Raw genomic sequence first — 24432 nt, 5'->3', positions numbered from 1 at the left:
ATAAGAAACTGTCAAACTGTGTTCCAAAGTGGCTGTACCATTTTGCATGCCCACCAGAAATTAATGAGATCTCTTATTGTTCCACAACTTCTCCAGCATTTGGTGTTTTCAATATCCTAGATTTTGGCCATTCTAATAAGTATGGAGTGATATCTCTTTGTTTTGACTTGCATTTCAGTGATAATACAGGACGTGGAGCATCTTTTCATATACTTATTTGCCATTTGTGTATCTTCTTTGGTGAGGTGTCTGTTAAAGTTTTGGGCCCAGTTTTTAAATACCATATGATCCAGTAATTACATTGCTGGGTATTTCACCAAAGAAAGCAAAAAAAAAAAAAAAAAAAGAAAGAAAAAAGAAAAGATATATGTGCGGTGCCTGGGTGGCTCAGTCGGTTAAGTGTCCAACTCTTGCTTTCAGCTCAGGTCACGATCTCAGGCTCATGAAATCCAAGCCCCGAGTCAGGCTCTGTACTCAGCGCCAAGTGTGCTTGAGATTCTCTGCCTCTTCCTCTTCCCCTCCCCCCACTCTCTCTCACTCTCAAATAAATAAATAAATAAAATCTTAAAAAGAAGAAAAAAATATATGCATCTCTATGTCTATTGAAGCATTATTTATAATAGCCAAGATATGGAAACAACTTAAGTGTCCATGAATAGAAAAAGAGGATGAATGGATAAAGAGAATGTAGTATAGATATACAATGGAATATTAGCCATAGAAAAGAATGAAATCTTGCCATTTGTGACCACATGAATGGACCTAGATGGTATTATGCTAAATGAAATGTCAGGCAGAGAAAAACAAATGTCATATGATTTCCTTTATATGCAAAACCTAAACTACACAATGAACAACAACATAAAAACAGAAATAGATTCATAAATACAAACTGGTGCTTGCCAGAAGGAACAGACAGGTGAAAGAATGGGTGAAATAGGTGAAGGAGATTAAAAGGTACAAACTTCCAGTTATAAAATAAGTGATGGGTTGGATTCTTATTGTTGAGTTTTAAGAGTTCTTTGTATATTTTGAATAACAATTCTATATCAGATGTGTCTTTTTCAAATACTTTCTCCCAGTCTGTGGTTTGTTTTCTTATTCTCTTGAAATTACCTTCTGCAGAATAGTTTTTAATTTTGATAAACTTCAGCTCATTATTTACTTTATGGATTGTGCCTTTGGTGTTGTCTCTAAAAATCATCACCATACCCAAGGTCACCTAGATGTTTTCTTTGTTATCTTCTGGGATTTTTATACTTTTTCAATTTACAGTTTACAGTTTTCAGTTTAGATCTATAATTCATTTTGAGTTAAATATTGTGAAGGGTATAAGGTCTATGTCAAGATCTTCTTTTTCCTTTGTATGTGGATGTCTCATTGTTCCAGCACAAGTTGTTGAAAAGACTTTTTTTTTGCTCCATTACATTACTTTAGTATTTTGTCAAAGAATAGTTGACTATATTTATGTGGTTCTATCTTTGTGCTCTCTATTGTGTTCCATTGATGTATTTCTCTATTCTTCCACCAATGCCACACTGTTTGATTACTGTAGCTTTATTTTTCTTATTTTTTTAAAGATTTTATTTATTTATTTTGACAGAGAGAGAGAGAGCACAATCAGGGGAAGGGGCAGAGGCAGAGGCAGAGGGAGAAGCAGGCTCCTGGCTGAGCAAGGAGCCTGATGTAGGTCTCAGTCCTAGGACCCTGAGATCATGACCTGAGCCCAAAGGCTTAACCAACTGAGCCGCCCAGGTGTCCCAGTAGCTTTATTTTTTTAAAAATATTTATTTGTTTATTTGAGAGAGAGAGAGAGTGGAGAGGGGCAGAGGGAGAGAATCTTCAAGCGACTCCCCACTGAGTGTCGAGTCCAACACAGGCCTTGATCCCACAGCCCATGAGATCATGAAATGAGCTGAAATGAACAGTCAGACACTTAACCAACTGAGCCACCCAGGCATCCCTGATTACTGTAGCTTTATAGTTAGTTTTGAAGTTATGTAATGTCAATCCTCCAACTTTGCTTTTCTCCTTCAATATCATGTTTATCGTTCTGGGTCTTTTTCCTCTCCATATAAACTTTAGAATCAGTTCATTGATAGCCAAAACATAGCTTGATGGGATTTTGATTGTCACTGCATTGAATCTCTGCGTCAAGTTGGGAGAAACTAACATCTTGACAATATTGTTTCTTCCTCTCCATGAACATGGAATATTTCTCCATGTACTTGTTCTTCCTTAATTTCTTTCATCAGACTTTTATAGTTTTCCTCATAAAGATCTTGCATACATCTCATTAGATTTATACCTAAATATTTCATCTTTAGGAATGCTAATGTAATTTTTTTGTTTCTATTTTCAATGTTCACTTGTTCATTGTGTTCCATAGAAAAATGATTGACCTTTGTATATTAATCTTGTATTATGAAAACTTTCTATAATTTCTTATTAGTCCCAAGATGGATTTGGCGGTTGATTTTTTCAGATTGTCTACATAGACAATCACATTACCTGTGAATAAAGAGAGTTTTATTTCTTCCTTCCTAATCTATGTATCTTTTATTTCCTTTCTTTGTCTTATTACATTAGCTAGGACTTCTAATACAATGTTGAAAAGAAATGGTGAGAAGGAAAATCCTTGCCTTGTACATGATCTTAGTTGGAAAGCTTTGAGTTTCTCACCATTAAGTATGATGTTAGCTGTAGGTTTTTTTGTAGATATTCTTTATCAGTTGAGGAAGTTCTCCTTTATTCCTTTTATTATGGAATGGGTATTGGATTTCGTCAAATGCTTTCTCAAAATCTATTGATATAATCAGGTGATTTTCTCTTTTCCTGATTGATATGATAAATTACACTAATTAACTTTTGAATATTGATCCAGCCTTGCATATCTGAGACATAAATCTCACTTGATTGTGGTACATTTTATATATATTATATATATAATTATATATATAGTTGAATTATTGAGTTTTTTAATTCTAGCCATCCTAGGGGGTTTAAAGTGGTATCTCATTGTGATTTTGGTTTTCATTTCCTTGATGACTATTGGTGTCAAACAAATGTGCCTATTGACCATTTGTATATATATTTTTTGGAATATTATCTTCAGGTTATTTGTTCATTTTTTTAAAAATGTGTTATTTGTTTTTCTGTTATTGAGTTGTAGGAGTTCTTTATGTATTGCAAATATTTCCTCCTATTCCATGGGTTATCTTTTTACTCTATGGATAGTGTTATTCTCCTAGTTTTTTTAATGAAAAAAATAGCATCAATATGATGTTTTTCTTCAGCAATCATATCACTGATTCTTTGTAAACAACAAAGTATGGCTTTCTTAAATCACAGGCTTCCCTTTATTCACCACAATCAATGATGAAGGTGATGATGACGACAATAACGATGATGATGATAACAGTTGAGTGCTAACCATTTGTCAAGTATTATGATGAAGTTTTAATGCATTTTCCCATGTAATCCCTAATATATAATCCTGTTAAGTGCTATTATCCCCAGATGATAAAACTGAAACATATCAAAAGACACATAGCTAACAATTGGCAGATAAGGAAAATAAATCCTAGGCTGATTTTTCATCCAGTTATACTGCCCCATGATCTGTATTCTGAGCTCTTCTCACTTTCATCCTTCTCAAAATTGTTGTTTGTACCCCAGTATGAAGGTTTTTTGATAAAGTAATATGTGCTAGTATTCTTAATGACTGTTGTTCAGTTAGTTAGGTACCTACACTTGTAAGCCTTTTTCAGAATTCTTACTTATTCATATTTAGGCCTTATAACAATAATATCTTAAAATACTGAAGTAAAATGAACATAAATTTTAGCCACAGGCAAAGTGGGAAGATTTTTTTGGGCAATGGGATCCTTCAGAAGCCTTCACACCTTATGAAAATTACAACCATTGACCTCCTTTTTATATCATGTTGACCCACTTTACCACTTAATCATTGCTTGACAGACTCACACTCTTAATATTGGTGGAATATTGATAAACAGAGCCTAAAGTGCTCAAGTAAACATACACATTTAATTTTGAGCTGGTGTGATATTCTTTGCCTATTCTTGTTAGTGCTAAAAGATTTAATGCTTGTTTTTTATTTATTTTTTGTAATATACAGACATATTTGCAAGAATTTTTAAAGACATTCACAAGTGATTACATTCAGTTCATTGATCCATGCTTATCACTAACATCTCTAATATTTTTCCCTTTCTGAAGCCATTATGGGGTTTAGATACAAAGGATGTACTTTTTTTCATTAGTCATTTGTTATCTAGTTGAAATTGCATCATTTCCAGAAATATTTATTTATTTGTGATTAAATGCAACACAATTCACTATCCATTTATTCTTTTACATCTGAGTTACAAATCTGGCTCAATTCAACACCTTATCCAGAATTTCTGCTGTAAAATATATCTGTGAGAACAGAGGAAAACCATTTGTGCTCTTAGGACTTCTTGTTAAAATATTATTATATGTCCCTACACAAATACCTCCCACATAGCAAAGGGCCAATTTCAAACTACTTTTTACAAATGCCCTCTTTTCTCACTCTCATGAGATAAACTTGTTCTTCTTCACAGACTAGAGACAAACTATAATTTATTATTTTTCCCTCATCTTCCTACAAATAAATTAGAACTTCATCTTTTCTCTCTCCTTTCTTCCCCACACCCTCCTTCCCTTATCTTTAAAAAAAAAAGAGGTAGTCATACATTTCAAGTAACATTTCACTACATGATCCAATCAATTTATTCTCTTCTAATATGCTGTCCTGTCAATTGATCCAATCAATTTATTCTCTTCTAATATGCTGTCCTGTCAATTTCTGATTTTGCTTCCTGACTCTCCCTCTTTTTTTATAATCATAAAAATAAATTCAATTTTTCATTTTTGAGCAAAACAAAGGGAATAAACCATCCATGACCATGTGATCACTTATAGCCTCTGTACACTCAATCTTCTTGCCATTTAAAACAGTGATTCTCAAACTTAAGCATGCATCAAAACCACCTGGAGAGCCTGTTAAAAGCTAGATCACTGGACTTTAACCCTGGAGTTTATTATTCAACAGGTCTATGGTAGAACTCAAATATTTGCATTTTTAACAAGTTCATACTGCTGGTCTGGGGTCCACACTTTAAGAACCACTAATCTAAGACAAGTTCCTTGTTGGCTTTATATATTTAAATCTATTGCAACATGTCTTCTATTATTATCATTCTTTTTATTTTTTATTTTTTATTTTTTTTCTGGTACCCATATTTTATTTTATTTTATTTTTAATTTTTTTTAATTTTTTTAATTTTATTATGTTATGTTAGTCACCACACAATACATCATTAGTTTTTTTGTTTTTTTTAAGATTTTATTTATTTATTTGACAGAGACAGTGAGAGAGGGAACACAAGCAGGGGGAGTGGGAGAGGGAGAAGCAGGCTTCCCGAGAAGCAGGGAGCCCGACGCGGGGCTCGATCCTAGGACCCCAGGATCATGACCTGAGCCGGAGGCAGACGCTTAATGACTGAGCCACCCAGGCACCCCAATACATCATTAGTTTTTGATGTGGTGATCCACGATCCATTGTTTTCGTATAACACCCAGTGCTCCATGCAGTATGTGCCCTCCTTAATACCCATCACCAGGCTAACCAATCCCCCCTCCCCCCTCCCCTCTAAAACCCTGTTTGTTTCTCAGAGTCCATAGTCTTTCATGGTTCATCTCTCCCTCTGATTTCCCCCCCTTCATTCTTCCCTTCCTTCTCCTAATGTCCTCCATGTTATTCCTTATGTTCCACAAATAAATGAAACCATATGATAATTGACTTTCTCTGCTTGACTTATTTCATTTAGCATAATCTCTTCCAGTCCCATCCATGTTGATGTAAAAGTTGGGTATTCATCTTTTCTGATGGCTGAGTAATATTCCATTATATATATGAACCACATCTTCTTTATCCATTCATCTGTTGAAGGGCATCTCGGTTCTTTCCACAGTTTGGCTATTGCAGACATTGCTGCTAAGAACATTGGGGTGCATATGGCCCTTCTTTTCACTACATCTGTGTCTTTGGGGTAAATACCCAGGAGTACAATTGCTCGGTCATAGGGTAGCTCTATTTTTAAATTTTTGAGGCACCTCCAACTGTTTTCCAAAGTGGCTGTACCAACTTGCATTCCCACCAACAGTGTAAGAGGATTCCCGTTTCTCCACAATGTAAGTTCTCTTGCTTAAATTACATCTTCTACATTTTTCTCAATAATATTCATGATCCTAAATCCTAGAAAGATTGAAACAATATTATCCTAACATACTAAAATGATAATTTAAGCACCTACATGATGGATAGAGTAGGTGTTTTATTATATATAGGACAACATTCTTAATCTATGTAAGGAATTCAAGATATAGTAAATTGATCAAAGCAGGCTTTTTTCTTCTCCTTTCCTTGCTACAGTTAGGAATGATAGATTTCTTTCCCTTATTGTTTTTATCATGTAGCACTAAAATCGACTACAGTGTCAGAGAGAAAGGTTTGTGATGAGTACATTTTAGTGGTGTGCTGGAGCCAACCCATTCTGGCTTACAAGTGCTGATTTTGTGCTTCTATTCCCAACTCCACCTTCTGTAATGTTACTTTGGTAGCTTGAAATTGATCTGGTGGGAGTATATATACCATAGAAATTGGCAAAATAGTATAAGTGAAAACTTTTATCCCCAAGAGAGCCAGTTGTTAAACATTTACAAGTACACCACTTCAGTTGCTATATAACCAGTGGTATGTTAGTGAGCCAGCGATCTGAAACATGTACAGTCAACTTTTTTGAGCCAGTGTGAGCCAGCTGAAGCAGACCATGTATATAAAAATTGTGAAGTTATATGCATGGTTTCTTTATTATTAAGAAACTTGGCATTATTAGCATGGTAAAATTTAAAACCACCCAAAGAACAGCATTGCTTTTGTAGAAAGGATGCAGTATAACCTCTTAGGATGTGAATTTTCTTCCAGATTAAAAATTCAGGAAGTTATCAGCAGTGTAGAATGATGCATAATTATTTCACCTAGATTCTCTCTCTGTTTCTCTCTTTTAACTTCTAGATAATTATTTTATTAATTTATTCTATACCAATCATTACAGAGAAAACCAGCATAAATATTCAGTATCTTTTTTGTTGTTGTTGTCTTGAGACATTTTATGCTAAGAAAGGGTGGGCAGATAGGTGAAATACATAAAGGGGATTCAGAGTACACTTATCTTGATGAGCACTGAGTAATATATGGGATTGTTGAATCACTATATTATATGCTTGATACTAATATAACGCTGCATGTAAACTACTCTAGAATTAAAAGAAAATAAAATTTAAAGAATAAAATATTATTTGAGGTATACATTAAATATTGATTCTCTAACATTCTACAAAATAAATAATATTCTCCTTAAACAGATTGGACCCAAATTAAAAAAAAATACACATCTTTAATATTTATGTATGTATTTATTTATTTTTTATTATGTTCAGTTAACCAGCATGTACTAATTCATAAGTTTTTGTTGTAGTGTTCAATGATTCATTAGTTGTGTATAACACCCAGTGCTCATCCCACATCTTTAATATTTAAAAATGTTTACTCTTGGGGTGCCTGGGTGACTCAGTCAGTTAAGCAGCTGCCTGTGGCTCAGGTCACGACCCCAGGGTCCTGGGATCAAGAACCACATGGGGCTCCCTGCGCAGCCAGGAGCCTGCTTCTCCATCTTCCTCTGTCCCTTACCCCTTCCCCCTCTGCTTGTGTTCTCTCTCTCACTTTATTTGCTCTCCCTTTCTCTCAAATAAATGAATAAAATCATTTAAAAACTTTTACTCTTAATACACTATTCACATTTTCACTGCTTCCCATTGCCAGAAAGGGCAAAGTCCTTTTAACTCTTCATGAAAAGACTATCAGTAGACAAATTTATAGTAATCTGTATAATCTAGATATATAAAAATCTTTCTATTTTTTAAAAATTTTTTATTGTTATGTTAACCACCATACATTACATCATTAGTTTTCGATGTAGTGTTCCATGATTCATTGTTTGTGCATAACAACCAGTGCTCCATGCAGAACGTGCCCTCTTTAATACCCATCACCAGGCTAATGCATCCTCCCACCCCCCTCCCCTCTAGAACCGTCAGTTTGTTTTTCAGAGTCCATCATCTCTCATGCTTCATCTCCCCCTCCAATTTCCCCCCTGTCATTCTTCCCCTCCTGCTAGCTTCTTCTTCTTTTTTTTTTTCTTAACATATATTGCATTATTTGTTTCAGAGGTACAGATCTGTGATTCAACAGTCTTGCACAATTCACAGGGCTCACCATAGCACATACCCTCCACAATGTCTATCACCCAGGCACCCCATCCCTCCCACCCCCCACCACTCCAGCAACATTCAGTTTGTTTCCTGAGATTAAGAATTCCTCACATTAGTGAGGTCATATGATACATGTCTTTCTCTGATTGACTTATTTCGCTCAGCATAATATCCTCCAGTTCCATCCACATCGTTGCAAATGGCAAGATTTCATTCCTTTGGATGGCTGCATAATATTCCATTGTATATATATACCACATCTTTACCCACTCATCTGTTGATGGACATCTTGGCTCTTTCCATACTTTGGCTATTGTGGACATTGCTGCTATAAACATCAGGCTGCACATACCTCTTCGGATCACTACATTTGTATCTTTGGTGTAAATACCCAGTAGTGCAATTGCTGGGTCATATGGTAGCTCTATTTTCAACTTTTTGAGGAAACTTCATACTGTTTTCCAGAGTGACTGCACCAGCTTGCATTCCCACTGACACTGTAGGACGGTTCCCCTTTGTCTGTACCCCCACTAACATCTCTCGTTTCCTGACTTGTTAATTTTAGCCATTCTGACTGGTGTGAGGTGGTATCTCATTGAGGTTTTGATTTGGATTTCCCTGATGCCAAGCGATGTTGAGCACTTTTTCATGTGTCTGTTGGCCATTTGGATGTCTTCTTTGGAAAAATGTCTGTTCATGTCTTCTGCCCATTTCTTAATTGGATCATTTGTTCTTTGGGTGTTGAGTTTGATAAGTTCTTTATAGATTTTGGATACTAGCCCTTTATCTGATATGTCATTTGCAGATATCTTCTCCCATTCTGTCAGTTGCCTTTTGGTTTTGTTGACTGTTTCTTTTGCTGTGCAAAAGCTTTTTATCTTGATGAAGTCCCAATAGTTCATTTTTGCCCTTGCTTCCCTTGCCTTTGGCAAAGTTCAAGGAAGAAGTTGTTGCGGCTGAGGTCGAAGAGGTTGCTGCCTGTACTCTCCTCTAGAATTTTGATAGAATCCTGTCTCACGTTTAAGTCTGTCAACCATTTTCAGTCTATTTTTGTGTGTGGTGTAAGGAAATGGTCCAGTTTCATTCTTCTGCATGTGGCTGTCCAAACTCCCCAACACCATTTGTTGAAGAGACTGTCTTTTTTCCATTGGATATTCTTTCCTCCTTTGTCGAAGATGAGTTGACCATAGAGTTGACAATAGAGTACTGGGCTCTCTATTCTGTTCCATTGATCTATGTGTCTGTTTTTGTGCCAGTACCATACTGTCTTGATGATGACAGCTTTGTAATAGAGCTTGAAGTCCGGAATTGTGATGCCACCAGCTTTGCTTTCTTTTTCAACATTCCTCCAGCTATTCCAGGTCTTTTCTGGTTCCATACAAATTTTAGGATTATTTGTTCCATTTCTTTGAAAAAAGTTGATGGTATTTTGATGGGGATTGCATTAAATGTGTAGATTGCTCTAGGTAGCATTGACATCTTCACAATATTTGTTCTTCCTATCCATGAGCATGGAACGTTTTTCCATTTCTTTGTGTCTTCCTCAATTTCTTTCATGAGTATTTTATAGTTTCCTGAGTACAGATTCTTTGCCTCTTTGGTTAGATTTATTCCTAGGTATCTTATTGTTTTGGGTGCAATTGTAAATGGCATCGACTCCTTAATTTCTCTTTTTTCTGTCTTGTTCTTGGTGTATAGGAATGCCACTGATTTCTGTGCATTGATTTTATATCCTGCCACTTTACTGAATTCCTGTATGAATTCTAGTAGTTTTGGGGTGGAGTCTTTGGGGTTTTCCACATAAAGTATCATATCATCTGCAAACAGTGAGAGTTTGACTTCTTCGGTGCCAATTTGGATGACTTTTATTTCTTTTTGTTGTCAGATTGCTGTGGCTAGGACTTCTAATACTACGTTGAATAGCAGTGGTGATAATGGACATCCCTGCCGCGTTCCTGGCCTTAGGGGGAAAGCTCTCAGTTTTTCCCCATTGAGAATGATATTCGCTGTAGGTTTTTCATAGATGGGTTTTATGATATTGAGGTATGTATCCTCTATCCCTATACTCTGAAGAGTTTTGATCAAGAAAGAATGCTGTACTTCGTCAAATGCTTTTTCTCCATCTATTGAGAGGATCATATGATTCTTGTTCTTTCTTTTGTTAATGTATTGTATCACATTGATTGATTTGCGGTTGTTGAACCAACCTTGCAGCCCAAGGATAAATCCCACTTGGTCGTGGTGAATAATGCTTTTTATGTACTGTTGGATCCTATTGGCTAGTGTTTTGGTGAGAACTTTTGCATCCATGTTCATCAAGGATATTGGTCTGTAATTCTCCTTTTTAATGAGGTCTTTGTCTGGTTTGGGGATCAAGGTAATGGTGTCCTCATAAAACGAGTTTGGAAGTTTTCCTTCCATTTCTATTGTTTGGAACAGTTTCAGAAGAATAGGTATTAATTCTTCTTTAAATGTTTGGTAGAATTCCCCTGGGAAGCCACCTGGGCTTTTGTTTGCTGGGAGATTTTTGATGACTGCTTCAATATCCTTAGTGGTTATAGGTCTGTTCAGGTTTTCTATTTCTTCCTGGTTCAGTATTGGTAGTTGATACATCTCTAGGAATGCATCCATTTCTTCCAGGTTATCTATTTTGCTGTCATATAGTTGCTCATAATATGTTCTTATAATTGTATTTCTTTGGTGTTGGTTGTGATCTCTCCTCTTTCATTCATGATTTTGTTTATTTGGGTCATTTCTCTTTTCTTTTTGATAAGTCTGGCCAGGGGTTTATCAATCTTGCTAATTCTTTCAAAGAACCAGCTCCTAGTTTCATTGATCTGTTCTACTGTTCTTTTGGTTTCTATTTCATTGATTTCTGCTCTGATCTTTATTATTTCTCTTCTCCTGCTGGGTTTAGGCTTTATTTGCTGTTTTTTCTCCAGCTCCTTTAGGTGTAGGGTTAGGTTGTGTATTTGAGACCTTTCTTGTTTCTTGAGAAAGGCTTGTATTGCTATATACATTCCTCTTAGAACTGCTTTTGCTGCATCCCAAAGATTTTGAACAGTTGTGTTTTCATTTTCATTGGTTTCCATGAATTTTTTTAATTCTTCTTTAATTTCATGGTTGACTCATTCATTCTTTAGTAGGATGCTCTTTAGCCTCCATGTATTTGAGTTCTTTCCAACTTTCCTCTTGTGATTGAGTTCTAGTTTCAAAGCATTGTGGTCTGAAAATAGGCAGGGAATGATCCCAATCTTTTGGTACCAGTTGAGACCTGATTTGTGACCTAGGATGTGATCTCTTCTGGAGAATGTTCCATGGGCACTAGAGAAGAATGTGTATTCTGCTGCTTTGGGGTGGAATGTTCTGAATATGTCTGTGAAGTCCATTTGGTCCAGTGTGTCATTTAAAGTCTTTATTTCCTTGTTCATCTTTTGCTTAGATGATCTGTCCATTTCAGTGAGGGGGTGTTTAAGTCCCCCACTATTATCGTATTGTTGTCAATGTGTTTCTTTGCTTTTATTATTAATTGCCTTATATAATTGGCTGCTCCCATGTTAGGGGCATAGATATTTACAATTGTTAGATCTTCTTGTTGGATAGACCCTTTAAGTCGAATATGGTGTCTTTCCTCATCTTTTATTACAGTCTTTGGTTTAAAATCTAATTTGTCTGATATAAGGATTGCCACCCACCTTTCTTTTGGTGTCCATTAGCATGGTAAATGGTTTTCCACCCCCTTACTTTCAATCTGGGTGTGTCTTTGGGTCTAAAATGAGTCTCTTGCAGACAGCATATCGATGGGTCTTGTTTTTTTATCCAATCTGATAGCCTGTGTCTTTTGATTGGGGCATTTAGCCCATTTACATTCAGGGTAACTATTGAAAGATATGAATTTAGTGCCATTGTATTGCCTGTAAGGTGACTGTTACTGTGTATTGTCTATGTTCCTTTCTGGTCTATGTTGCTTTTAGGCTCTCTCTTTGCTTAGAGGACCCCTTTCAAGATTTCTTGTAGGGCTGATTTTGTGTTTGCAAATTCTTTATTTTTTGTTTGTCCTGGAAGGTTTTTATCTCTCCTTCTATTCTCAATGACTGCCTAGCTGGATATAGTATTCTTGGCTGCATATTTTTTTCATTTAGTGCTCTGAATATATCATGCCCGTCCTTTCTGGCCTGCCAGGTCTCTGTGGATAGGTCTGTTGCCAATCTAATGTTTCTACCATTGTAGGTTACAGACCTCTTCTCCTGAGCTGCTTTCAGGATTTAATCTTTGTCTCTGAGACTCCTAAGATCTACTATTAGATGTCGGGGTGTTGACCTATTTTTATTGATTTTGAGGGGGTTTCTCTGTGCCTCCTGGATTTTGATGCCTGTTTCCTTCCCCAGATTAGGGAAGTTCTCTGCTATAATTTGCTCCAATATACCTTCTGCCCCTCTCTCTCTTTCTTCTTCTTCTGGATCCCAATTATTCTAATATTGTTTTGTTTTATGATATCACTTATCTCTCGAATTCTGCCCTTGTGATCCAGTAGTTGTTTATCTCTCTTTTTCTCAGCTTCTTTATTTTCCATAATTTGGTCTTCTATATCACTAATTCACTCTTCTGCCTCATTTATCCTAGCAGTTAGAGCCCCCATTTTTTATTGCACCTCACTAATAGCCTGTTTGATTTTGACTTGGTTATATTTTAGTTCTTTTATTTTTCCAGAAAGGGTTTCTCTAATAACTTCCATGCTTTTTTCAAGCCTAGCTAGTATCTTTAAAATCATGATTCTGAACTCTAGGTCCAACATCGTACTAATGTCCGTATTGAGTAGGTCCCTGGCAGTTGGTACTACCTCTTGTTCTTTTTGTTGAGGTGATTTTTTCCATCTTGTCATTTTGTCCAGAGGAGAATAGATGAATGAGAGAACAAAATGCTAACAAGGTAACAACCCCCCCAGAAAATATACTCTAAACAAATCAGAAAAGACCTGACGCCAGGGGAAAAGAAAAGGAAAGAAAGAAAAAAGAAAAAGAAAAAGAAAGAAAAAGATAAAAACAAACAAAAACAGAACAAAACAAAAAAAACAGAATATGATCAAATATGATCAGGCTGGTGCATAGATCAGTACCACACACTAGATTTTGGGTGTATTTTCGTCCGTTAGAAGAAAGTGCCTCCCAAAATTTTAAAGAAAGAAAAACTTATATATGTACAAAAATAAAGGTTGATACAATGAAGGGAATGGAATATGACTGTAAACATGAAAATTATAAAAAATTGTGTAAAAGGAATTGATAAGAAGTTGTTTGAAAAAAGAAAGAAGAGGATTTAAAAAAAAGAAAAAAAAAAAAAGGGAGAGAATGTGATCAGGCAGGAGTTTAGAACAAAGCCATACACTAGAGATTTAGGGTGTGTTTTGTTAGAAGAAACTGTATCTCAAAATTTTAAAGAGAGAACCACTTATATATATATATATGCCAAAATAAGGATAACTACTATGAAGGAATAGAATATGACTCTAAAAATGAAAAATAAAAATGTTTTTTAAAAAAGGGATTAATAAGATGTTGGTTGAAAAAGGGAAAAAGAAAAATTAAGGAAAAAAAAGACAAAAAAATTAACTTTGAAAGTCTAAAGAATCATGGTAAAAAAAGCCATGGATTCTATGTGCAGTATTCCCCTAGCTCTGGAGTTCTGCCATTCTCATTGATGGGTAAACTTGGTCTTGACTGGCTGTTCTTACTGATCTTCTGGGGGAGGGGCCTGTTGCCATGGTTCCCAAATGTCTTTGCCGGTGGTGGAATTGCCCTGCTCTTGCCTGGTCTGGGCTAAGTAATCTGCTCGGGTTTGCTCTCAGGAGCTTTTGTTCCCTGCAAGCTTTCAGTACAGCTTTGGAGGACAAGAGTGAAAATGGCGGCCTCCCAATCTCCGCCCCAGAGGAGCCGAGAACTCGGGGCCCCACTCCTCAGTGTGCCCCCAGAGAAAAGCAGTCAGTCACTCCCATCTCCCAGGTCTCCAGCCGCACTCCGTGCTCACCCGGTCTGTGACCGAGCGTTCCTAACTCTGGCTCACGACCCCGTATGGAGCCTCCAAACCCAGCAGATCCCTGCGGTGCACTCCCGTGCCACTCTTCTAGGGGGAGGAAGGAAGTCTCCCCGGATCTGCTATTTGTTGGGTCCCTGCTGGAGGAACAGTGTCCCGACTGTGCCACGGATAACAGTTTATGGCAACCCCGAGCTGAGAGCCCCGCCTCCGCTCTGTCTATGCAGCCGGCTTTCCCACTCTGATACCTGGGAGCTCTGCCACACTCAGGCACCCCCGGTCTGTCTGTGACCCCGAGGGTCCTAGGACCACACTGTCCCATGAGGGTTCCACCCCCCCGCTTAGCCACTGGAGCGACGTCCCTCAGTGGAGCTGACTTCTAAAAGTTCCGATTTTGCACTCTGCTGCTCTATCACTTGCCAGAAGCGGCCAACGGAGGCCCCCTCCCCCACCATCTATCCTCTTGAATATCACCTTAGATTCACTTCTCTGCACGTCCTACCTTCCAGAAAGTGGTTGCTTTTCTGTTCAGAGAGTTGTTGCCCTTCTTTTCTTCGATCTCCTGTTGAGTTCGTAGGTGTTCAGAATGGTTTGATCCCTATTAAGCTGAATTCCTGAGACCAGACGAAATCCAGGTCGCCTATTCCTCCGCCATCTTGCTCGCTCTGCCCCTATAAAAATCTTTCTATTTTTGACCCAAAAACAAGACAAGAGAATACTGTAGCCAATGTGTGCATCTTGTTGTGTTGTGATGGGGTGCCACTGCAGAAGGAAGCTCAGTGGGATAAGTTGGTGTGCAATAAAAACCTTAGAAGCCCTTTTGCCACACATGTTGTATGGAATACCCACATAAATGATGTAGTTCAATTTCAGTTACAGCACATGCTTTCAGATGTTTTATTTTGTAATTTTTGTTTTCTCATGTTACTCTTTATTTTGCATACAGCTCTCCTCCTGCATTTATTTCTACTTGAATTGCAGTCTAATGGAAAAGATAGAGAGTTGAATAATAAACTGACCTTTACTAGCTTTTATCAAATAACCTTTAATAGAATGTGTCCTGTTAACCTCCTTCCCCATCTCAGAGAAGACTTCTCTTACCTTATCTTATCTAAAATGGCATGAACCATGAGACACTATGGACTCTAAGAAACAAACTGAAGGTTCTAGAGGGGCGGGGGTGGGGGAATGGGTTAGCCTGGTGATGGGTATTAAGGAGGGCACGTATTGCATGGAGCACTGGGTGTTATATGAAAACAATGAATCGTGGAACACTCCATCAAAAACTAATGATGTATTGTATGGTGACTAACACAACATAATAAAATAAAATTTTTAAAAAAAGAAAAAATATAATGCAAGTGACCAAAAATAAATTAAAATAAAATAAAATAAATAAAATAATATAAAATGGTAGCTGATCCCATTTCCCTAAAACTCCTAGGCCTCTATCATTCTTTATTTTTAATCCAGCTTTATTTTTCTTCATGGATGAACACTGACACTGTGATTACTATCAGGTTTTTTTTTTTTTTTTTCTGTGACTTCCAGTAAAATGTTAGATACTTTAAAGAAGGATTTTTGTTTCTTGAATTTCTAGGTACTTCCCCAGTGCTAAAACATAGGATTAAATGACTGAATAAATGAATACCAATTTAGTTACCTATTTCCTGTTTATTCTACTGTACATAACCTCTGTTCCCGACTTAAGAGGTTATGATTTTATGGGTCTAAGTTGTGGCTTACTTACACTTTTACTGCCCTTAGAAAAGGGAGTCCGTAGCTAAAATGCATTAGAGCATTTCATTAGAGCATTTTTCTTTTTCTGTTTTTTTTATTATGTTATGTTAGTCACCATACAGTACTTCATTAGTTTTTGATGTAGTGTTCCATGATTCATTGTCTGTGTATAACACCCAGTGCTCATTACAAAATGTGCCCTCCTTAATACCCATCACCAGCTTAACCCATCCCCCAAATCACCTCCCCTCTGAAACCCTCAGTTTGTTTCCAGGAGTCCACAGTCTCTCATGGTTCCTCTCCCCCTCTGATTTCACCCCCTACATTTTTCCCTTCCTTCTCCTAATGTCCTCCATATTATTCTTTACATTCCACATATAAGTGAAATCATATGATAATTGTCTTTTTCTGCTTGATTTATTTCACTTAGCATAATCCCTCCAGTTCCATCCATGTCGATGCAAATGGTGGGTATTCATCCTTTCTGATGGCTGAGTAATATTCCATTATATATACGGACCTCATCTTCTTTATCCTTTCCTCTGATTAAGGGCATCTAAGCTCCTTCCACAGTTTGGCAATTGTGGACATTGCTGCTGTGAACATTGGGGTGCATGTGGCCCTTCTTTTCACTACCTCTGTATCTTTGGGGTAAATACCCAGTAGTACAATTGTTGGGTCTTAGGGTAGCTCTATTTTTAACTTTTTGAGGAACCTCCATCTTGTTTTCCAAAGTGGCTGTACCAGATTGCATTCCCACCAACAGTGTAATAGGGTTTCCCTTTCTCCACATCCTCCACAACGTTTGTTTTTTCCTGCCTTTCTAACATTAATTTTTGCCATTCTAACAGGTGTAAAGTGGTATCTCAATGTGGTTTTGATTTGAATTTCCCTGATGGCTAATGATGTTGAACATTTTTTCATGTGTCTGTTAGCCATTTGATTGTCTTCTTTAGAGAAATGTCTGTTCAGGTCTTCTGCCCATTTTTTGACTTGATTATTTGGTTTTTGGGTATTGAGTTTGAGAAGTTCTTTACAGATCTTGGATATCAGCCCTTTATCTGTAGTGTCATTTGCAAATATCTTCTCCCACTCTGTGGGTTGCCTCTTTGTTTTGTTGACTGTTTCCTTTGCTGTGCAGAAGCTTTCTATCTTGATGAAGTCCCAAAAGTTTATTTTTTGCTTTTATTTTCCTTGCCTTTGGAGACGTGTCCTGAAAGAAGTTGCTGTGGCCAATGTCGAAGCGGTTACTGCCTATGTTCTCCTCTAGGATTTTGATGAATTCCTGTCTCACATTGAGGTCTTTCATCCATTTTGAATTTATCTTTGTGTATGGTGTAAGAGAATGGTTGAGTTTCATTCTTCTGTATATAGCTGTCCAATTTTCCAAGCACCATTTATTGAAGAGACTGCCTTTTGGGTATTTTTTCCTGCTTTGTTGAAGATTAGTTGACCTTAGACTTGAGGGTCCACATCTGGGCTCTCTATTCTGTTCTGTTGATCTATGTGTCTGTTTTGGTACTACTACCATGCTGTCTTGGTGATCACAGCTTTGTAATATAGCTTGAAATCAGGCAACATGAAGCTCCCACTTTGCTTTTCTTATTCAACATTTCCTTGGCGATTCAGGATCTTTTCTGGTTCCATACAAATTTTAGGAATGTTTGTTCCAGCACTTTGAAAAATGCCATTGGTATTTTGATTAGGATGGCGTTGAAAGTATAGATTACTCTGGGCAGCATAGACATTTTAACAATGTTTATTCTTCCAACCCATGAGCATGGTATGTTTTTCCATCTCTTTTCTGTCTTCTTCAGTTACTTTCATAAGTGTTCTGTAATTTCTAGAGTATAGATACTTTTCCTCTTTGGTTAGGTTTATTCCAAGGTATCTTATGGGTTTTGGTGCTACTGTAAATGGAATTGATTTCCTAATTTCTCTTTCTACAGCTGCATTGTTAGTGTATTGAAAAGCAACTGATTTCTGTACATTGATTTTGTATCCTGCCACATTACTGAATTGCTGTATGAGTTCTAGTAATTTGGGGTGGAGTCTTTTGGGTTTTCTACATAAAATATCATGTCATCTGTGAAGAGAGTTTGACTTCTTTTTTGCCAATTTGAATACCTTTTATTTCTTTTTGTTGACTGATTGCTGATGCTAGGACTTCTAGTACTATGTTGAACCATAGTGGTGAGATTGGGCATCCTTGTCCTGTTCCTGATCTTAAGGGAAAAGCTCTCAGCTTTTCCCCATTGACAATGATATTTGCTGTAGGCTTTTCATAGATGGTTTTTATGAATTTGAGGCATTTTCCCTCTATCCCTTCACTCTGAAGAGTCTTAATCAGGAAAGGATGTTGTATTTTTTCAAATGTTTTTTCTGCTTCAATTGAGAGGATTATATGGTTCTTGTCTCTCTTTTCATTAATGTGTTCTCTCTCATTGATTGATTTGCAAATGTTGAACCACCCTTCCTTCCCAGGAATAGATCCCACCTCGTTGTGATAGATAATCTTCTTAATGTACTGTTGGATCCTATTGGCTAGGGTCTTGTTGAGAATTTTGGCATCCATATGCATCAGGGATATTGGTCTGTAATTCTCCTTTTTGATGGGGTCTTTGCCTGGTTTTGGGATCAAGGTAATGCTGGCCTCATAGAATGAGTTTGGAAGTTTTCCTTCTGTTTCTATTTCTTAAAACAGCTTCAGGATAATAGGTATTATTTCTTCTTTAAATGTTTGGTAGAATTCTCCTGGGAATCCACCAGGCCCTAGACTCTTGTTTTTCTGGAGGTTTTTGATCACTGCTTCAATTTCATTACTGGTTATTGGTCTATTCAGATTGTCAATTTCTTTCTGTTTCAGTCTTGGTAGTTCATAGGTTTCCAGGAAGGTGTCCATTTCTTCCAGGTTGCTTAATTTATTGGCATACAGTTGTTGATAATAGTTTCTAATAATTGTTTCTATTTCCTTCATGTTAGTCATGATCTCTTCCTTTTCATTCATAATTTTATTAATTTAGGTCCTTTCTCTTTTCTTTTGGATATGTCTGGCCAGATGTTTATCCACCTTATTAATTCTTTCAAAGAACCAGCTTCTAGTTTCTTTGATGTGATCTACTGTGTTTCTGGTTTCTAATTCATTGATCTCTGCTCTAATCTTAATTATTTCTCTTCTCCTGCTTGGCTTAGGCTTTGTTTGCTTTTCTTTCTCCAGTTCTTTAAGGTGTAAAGTTAGCTTGTGTATTCAGGATTTTTTTTTTCTTTTTCTTTTTCTTTCTTTTTTTTTTTTTTTTTTGAGTGAGGCTTGGATGGCTATGTATTTCCCCCTAAGACTGCCTTTGCAGTATCCCATAGCTTTTGGACTGATGTGTTTTCGTTCTCTTTGGTTTCCATGAATTTTTTAAGTTCTTCTTTAATTTCCTGGTTGACCCAAACATTCTTAAGCAGGATGGTCTTTAGCTTCCAAGTGTTTGAATTCTTTCCAATTTTTTTTTCTTGTGATTGAGTTCCAGTTTCAAAGCATTGTGGTCTGAGAATATGCGGGGAATAATCTCAATCTTTTGGTATTGGTTGAGACCTGATTTGTGACCCATTATGAGGTCTATTCTGGAGAAGGTTCCATGTGCGTCGAGAAGAATATGTATTCTGTTGTTTTAGGATGGAATGCTCTGTATATATCTATGAGGTCCATCTGGTCCAGTGTGTCTTTCAAAGCTCTTTTTTCTTTGTTGATCTTCTGCTTAGATGATCGGTCTATTGCTGAGAGTGGAGTGTTGAGGTCTCCTACTATTAAAGTATTATTATCAATATGTTTCTTTATTTTGGTTAATAGCTGGCTTATGTAATTGGCTGCTCCCATGTTGGGGGCATAGATATTAACATTGTTAGATCTTCTTGTTGGATAGACTCTAAGAATGATATAGTGTCCTTCTGTGTCTCTAACTACAGTCTTTAGCTTAATATCTAATTTGTCCGATATAAGAATTGCTACCCAAGCTTTCTTTTGAGGTCCGTTAGTATGGAAAATAGTTCTCCACCCCTTCACTCTCAGTCTGGATGTATCTTTAGGTTCAAAATGAGTCTTTTGTAGATAGCATATGGATGGGTCATATCTTTTTATCTAATCTGTGACCTGTACCGTTTCATGGGAGCTTTTAGGTCATTCACATTGAGAATGATGATTGAAAGATATGATTTTATTACCATGATGTTGCCTATAAAGTCCTTGTTTCTATAAATTGTCTCTGTAAATTTCTGGTTTATCTCACTCTTGGCATCTATCTTCTTTTATAGAACCCCCCTTTAACATTTCTTGCAGGGCCGGCTAAGTGGTCACATATTCTTTCAGTTTCTGCTGGTCTTGGAAGCTCATTGTCTCTCCATCTATTCTGATTGACAGCCTTGTTGGATATAGTATCTTTGGCTACATGTTCTTCTCATTTAGTACCCTGAATATGTCTTGCCAGCCCTTTCTGGCTTGCTAGGTCTCTGTGGACAAGTCTGATGTTATTCTGATGTTCCTCCTTCTGTACGTAAGAAATCTCTTCCCCCTAGCCGCTTTCAAGATTGTTTCCTTGGATCTAAGATTTGCGAATTCTACTATTATATGTCGGGCCATCGGTCTGTTCTCATTAATCTTGGGAGGGGTCCTCTCTGCCTCTTGGACACGAATGCTTGTTTCCTTCCCCAGATTAGGGAAGTGCTCCCTTATAATTTACTCAAATATATCCTCTAGAACTCTCTCTCTCTCTCTCAGGGATTCCAATAATTCTGACACTGGAACGTTTCATGGCATCATTAATCTCTCTCAGTCTGATCTCTTAGGCTTTAATCAGTTTTTCCCAGGCCTCCTCGGTCTCCTTCTTTCCTATCATCTTATCTTCTAGCTCACTAATTTGTTCTTCTGCCTCGTTTACCCTGGCAGTCAGAGTATCCAGTTTAGACTGCATTTCATTCATAGCATTTTTAAGTTCAGCCTGATTAGATCTCATTTCTGTCCTTCGAGAGTCTATATTTTCACTAATATTTTTTGTAAGCCTAGATATCGACTTCATAATTGTTACTCTGAAGTCTATTTCTGACATCTTGCTTATAGCCATATCCATTAGGTCTGTGGCAGAGGCCACAGTCTCTGATTCTTTTCTTTGTTGGGAGTTCCTCCTCTTAGTCATTCTGTTGGGGGGTGGTTGAGGGAATGTATGGAGTCCAAAATATTAACCACAACCCAAGCAAGATGCAACTGTTTTATAGGGACCTTAGGGTTGTCATCCTCTTGTTCTTCCAGCCTGTGTTCTGCGGGAGGGGCCTGCCATGCTGTTACTCAGGCAATCCTGCTTGGCAGAGTTGCCCTGCCCCCTAATGGGGGGGTGGGCCTCAGTGAAAACTGTTTTTTTTGGGGGGGGGAGGGCTTTTGTTCTCTGGTGACTTTCCCTGGCAGCTTTCTGTGTCTCTTCCAAGAGTCAGAGCAGAAGTGACTGCTTCCAAACCTCTGTCTCAGAATAGGGAAATTGCAGTCTGTTCTTCACTGAGCTCCCCAGGCCACACTGTCTCTGTTTCTGTCTGGGATATTAAAAACTGCAGCCTCCCTGGTTGTGTGCCCCACAGCAAGACTCCCAGAGGTGGAACCCAGGGCCTGGCAGGTCTCTGCCCTTTGTGTTTCTAAAACCAGGATCTGCCCCTGGATCCTGTCTGAGGGCTGCAGTAAAGTCCTTTTCCCACCAATACCAGTCTGGGAGTCTCTTTCCGGTCCCCAGCATGGGACACTTTTGTGCTCCAGTGTTGTATCACCTTCTCAGAGCCAGCTTATGGCAGCTCCCTCCCCCTTCTGTTTATCTTCCAATATCTGCATGCAGAATCATGGCCCCCCGCTGCATACCTTGAGACTGTGGGAGACATTCTGTTTGTAGAGATCCAGGTATATATTCTTACATCTCAAGGTGATTTCATGGGTGTTCAGAAAGGTTTGGTAGATATCCAGCTAAATTCTGGGGAACGGTTTTAATAGGGTTCTCTACTCCTCCACCATCTTTTCCATCTCTCCTCTTTTTCTGTTTTTGTTTGTTATTTGTTTTCTTTCTTTGTATTATGAAAGTTTCAAACATATCCAGAAGTGTAATGACATGAAAAAGCCCCCATACTCATCATCTGGCAAAAACACTTGCTAATCACCAAATTTATTTCATCAATTCACTTATATCCTTCCATATATTCCCAGGTTATTTTGAAGCATATTTTATGGTAAATTCTAATAATCCTAACAACAGGATTCAGAACACAGCACCTTTTGGGAGTCAAATATCCTGAATTTGGGAGGTACAAACAACCCTTGTCTTGCTTCAATCTTTTCAATCTCAATACTTTGGGGAAACCTCAACAAAGGTCATGTATAAATGTAGGTTATCTTCATTATCTTCTATATCATTTGACTAGCTGTGATGTATCATTTTTTCAGTAAAGCTGATGCAATAATTAAAGTACATTTTTTGAAAGAACGTTGTCTCGAATAACCATAAAATTGTAAAAAAAGACAAGTATTTATATCCATGATGCAATTCCAGCTTTCTTATAACAAGAATGATGTGAGCATATATTTCTCTATAACAGAACATCTATTGTGTTAAGCACATAGTGTCCAAATGCCCTACTACCACTTATACAGTCCTTTTGCAAAATGTTCTTAATCAATACGAAAAAACAAAACAAAACTTCCAATTGCTCATTCTTATTGCCCAGAGCCTGTGATTTTATTAGCTTAAAAAGGACTCTCAGATATACAAAGATAAAGTCTCCAATTCTGTTAAATTTGCTACATTAGATATATATTTTCTATTACCACTAACGAGAAATAAAAAAGTACACTAATGTGATTTTTCACATCATTTGTTTTCAACTTTAAGTGTAATTGAAGTGCAATAAACTGCACATATTTAAATGAACAATTTGACAAATTATGTGAAATATATACACCTGTGGATCCATCACCCAAAGTAATATAAAAAATATTTTGATCACTCCCACAAGTTCCTTGTGCCCCTTTGTAATTCATATCTAACTTCACTCCTGTCTTTGGGCAAACACTGATCTACTTTCTGTTGTTATGTATTAATTTGTATCTTAAGAAGTCCATGCAAATGAAATCATATAGTAAATGAGCTATTTTTTCAATAATTTTCATTTTATTAAAGTATTAGAAATATACTTGAATATTTTATAGCTTAATAAAAAATAACTAAAATTCTCTGTACTACTCTTTCTAAATAAGTAATTTGTCTCTTTGTATTAATTTTTTAAGTTTTTATTTTAATTTTAGCTAGTTAACATACAGTGTTTCAGGTATATAATATAATCACTCAAAAGTTCCATATATCACCCTGTGCTTATCAAGACAATTTCACTCCTTAATCCCCATCACCTATTTAACCAAACCCTCTACCCTCTCCCCAGTGGTAACCATCAGATTGTTCTCTATAATTAAAAGTCTGTTTCTTGGTTTATCTCTCTCTCTCTCTCTCTTATTTTCCCTTTGCTCCTTTGTTTTGTTTCTTCATTTCTACATATGAGTGAAATCATACAGTATTTGTTTATCTCAGACTTAATTTCACTTAACGTTATAAACTCTAGGTCCATCTATGTCATTGCAAATGGCAACATTTCTTTCATTTTTATGGCTGAATAATATTCCATTGTATATATATACCACCTCTTCTTTGTCTGCTCATCTATCAATGGACACTAGTCTGCTTCTATAATTTAGCTATTGTAAATAATGTTGCTATAGACATAGGGATGCATGTATCCATTTGAGTTAGTGTTTTTGTATTCTTTGAATAAGTACTCAGTAGTGGAATTGCTGGATGGGAGGATAGTTTTAATTTTAATTTTTTGAGGAACCTCCATACTGTCTTCCAAAGTGGCTGTACCACATTGCATTCCCACCAACAGTGCAAGAGGGTTCCTATTTCTCCACATCCTCAATAACACCTGTTATTTCTTGTGATGTTGATTTTAGCTATTCTGATAGGTGTGAGGTGATATCTCATTGTAGTTTTGATTTGCATTTCCCTGATTATAAGTGATGATGAGCATCTTTTCATGTGTGTTTTGGCCACCATATGTCTTCTTTGGAGAAATGCTTGCTCATGTCTTCTGTCCATTTTTAATTGGATTATTTGCTTTTTTGGGTGTTGAGTTGTATAAGTTCTTTATATATTTTGGAAACTAACCTTTTATCAGATATGTCATTTCTCCTCTTTCATTTGTGATTTTATTTATTTGAGT

This window comes from Phoca vitulina, unplaced genomic scaffold (genome assembly GCF_004348235.1).
Source record: "Phoca vitulina isolate PV1807 unplaced genomic scaffold, GSC_HSeal_1.0 scaffold39, whole genome shotgun sequence".
Taxonomy (NCBI): domain Eukaryota; kingdom Metazoa; phylum Chordata; class Mammalia; order Carnivora; family Phocidae; genus Phoca; species Phoca vitulina.
Note: the sequence above shows the minus strand (reverse complement) of the source record.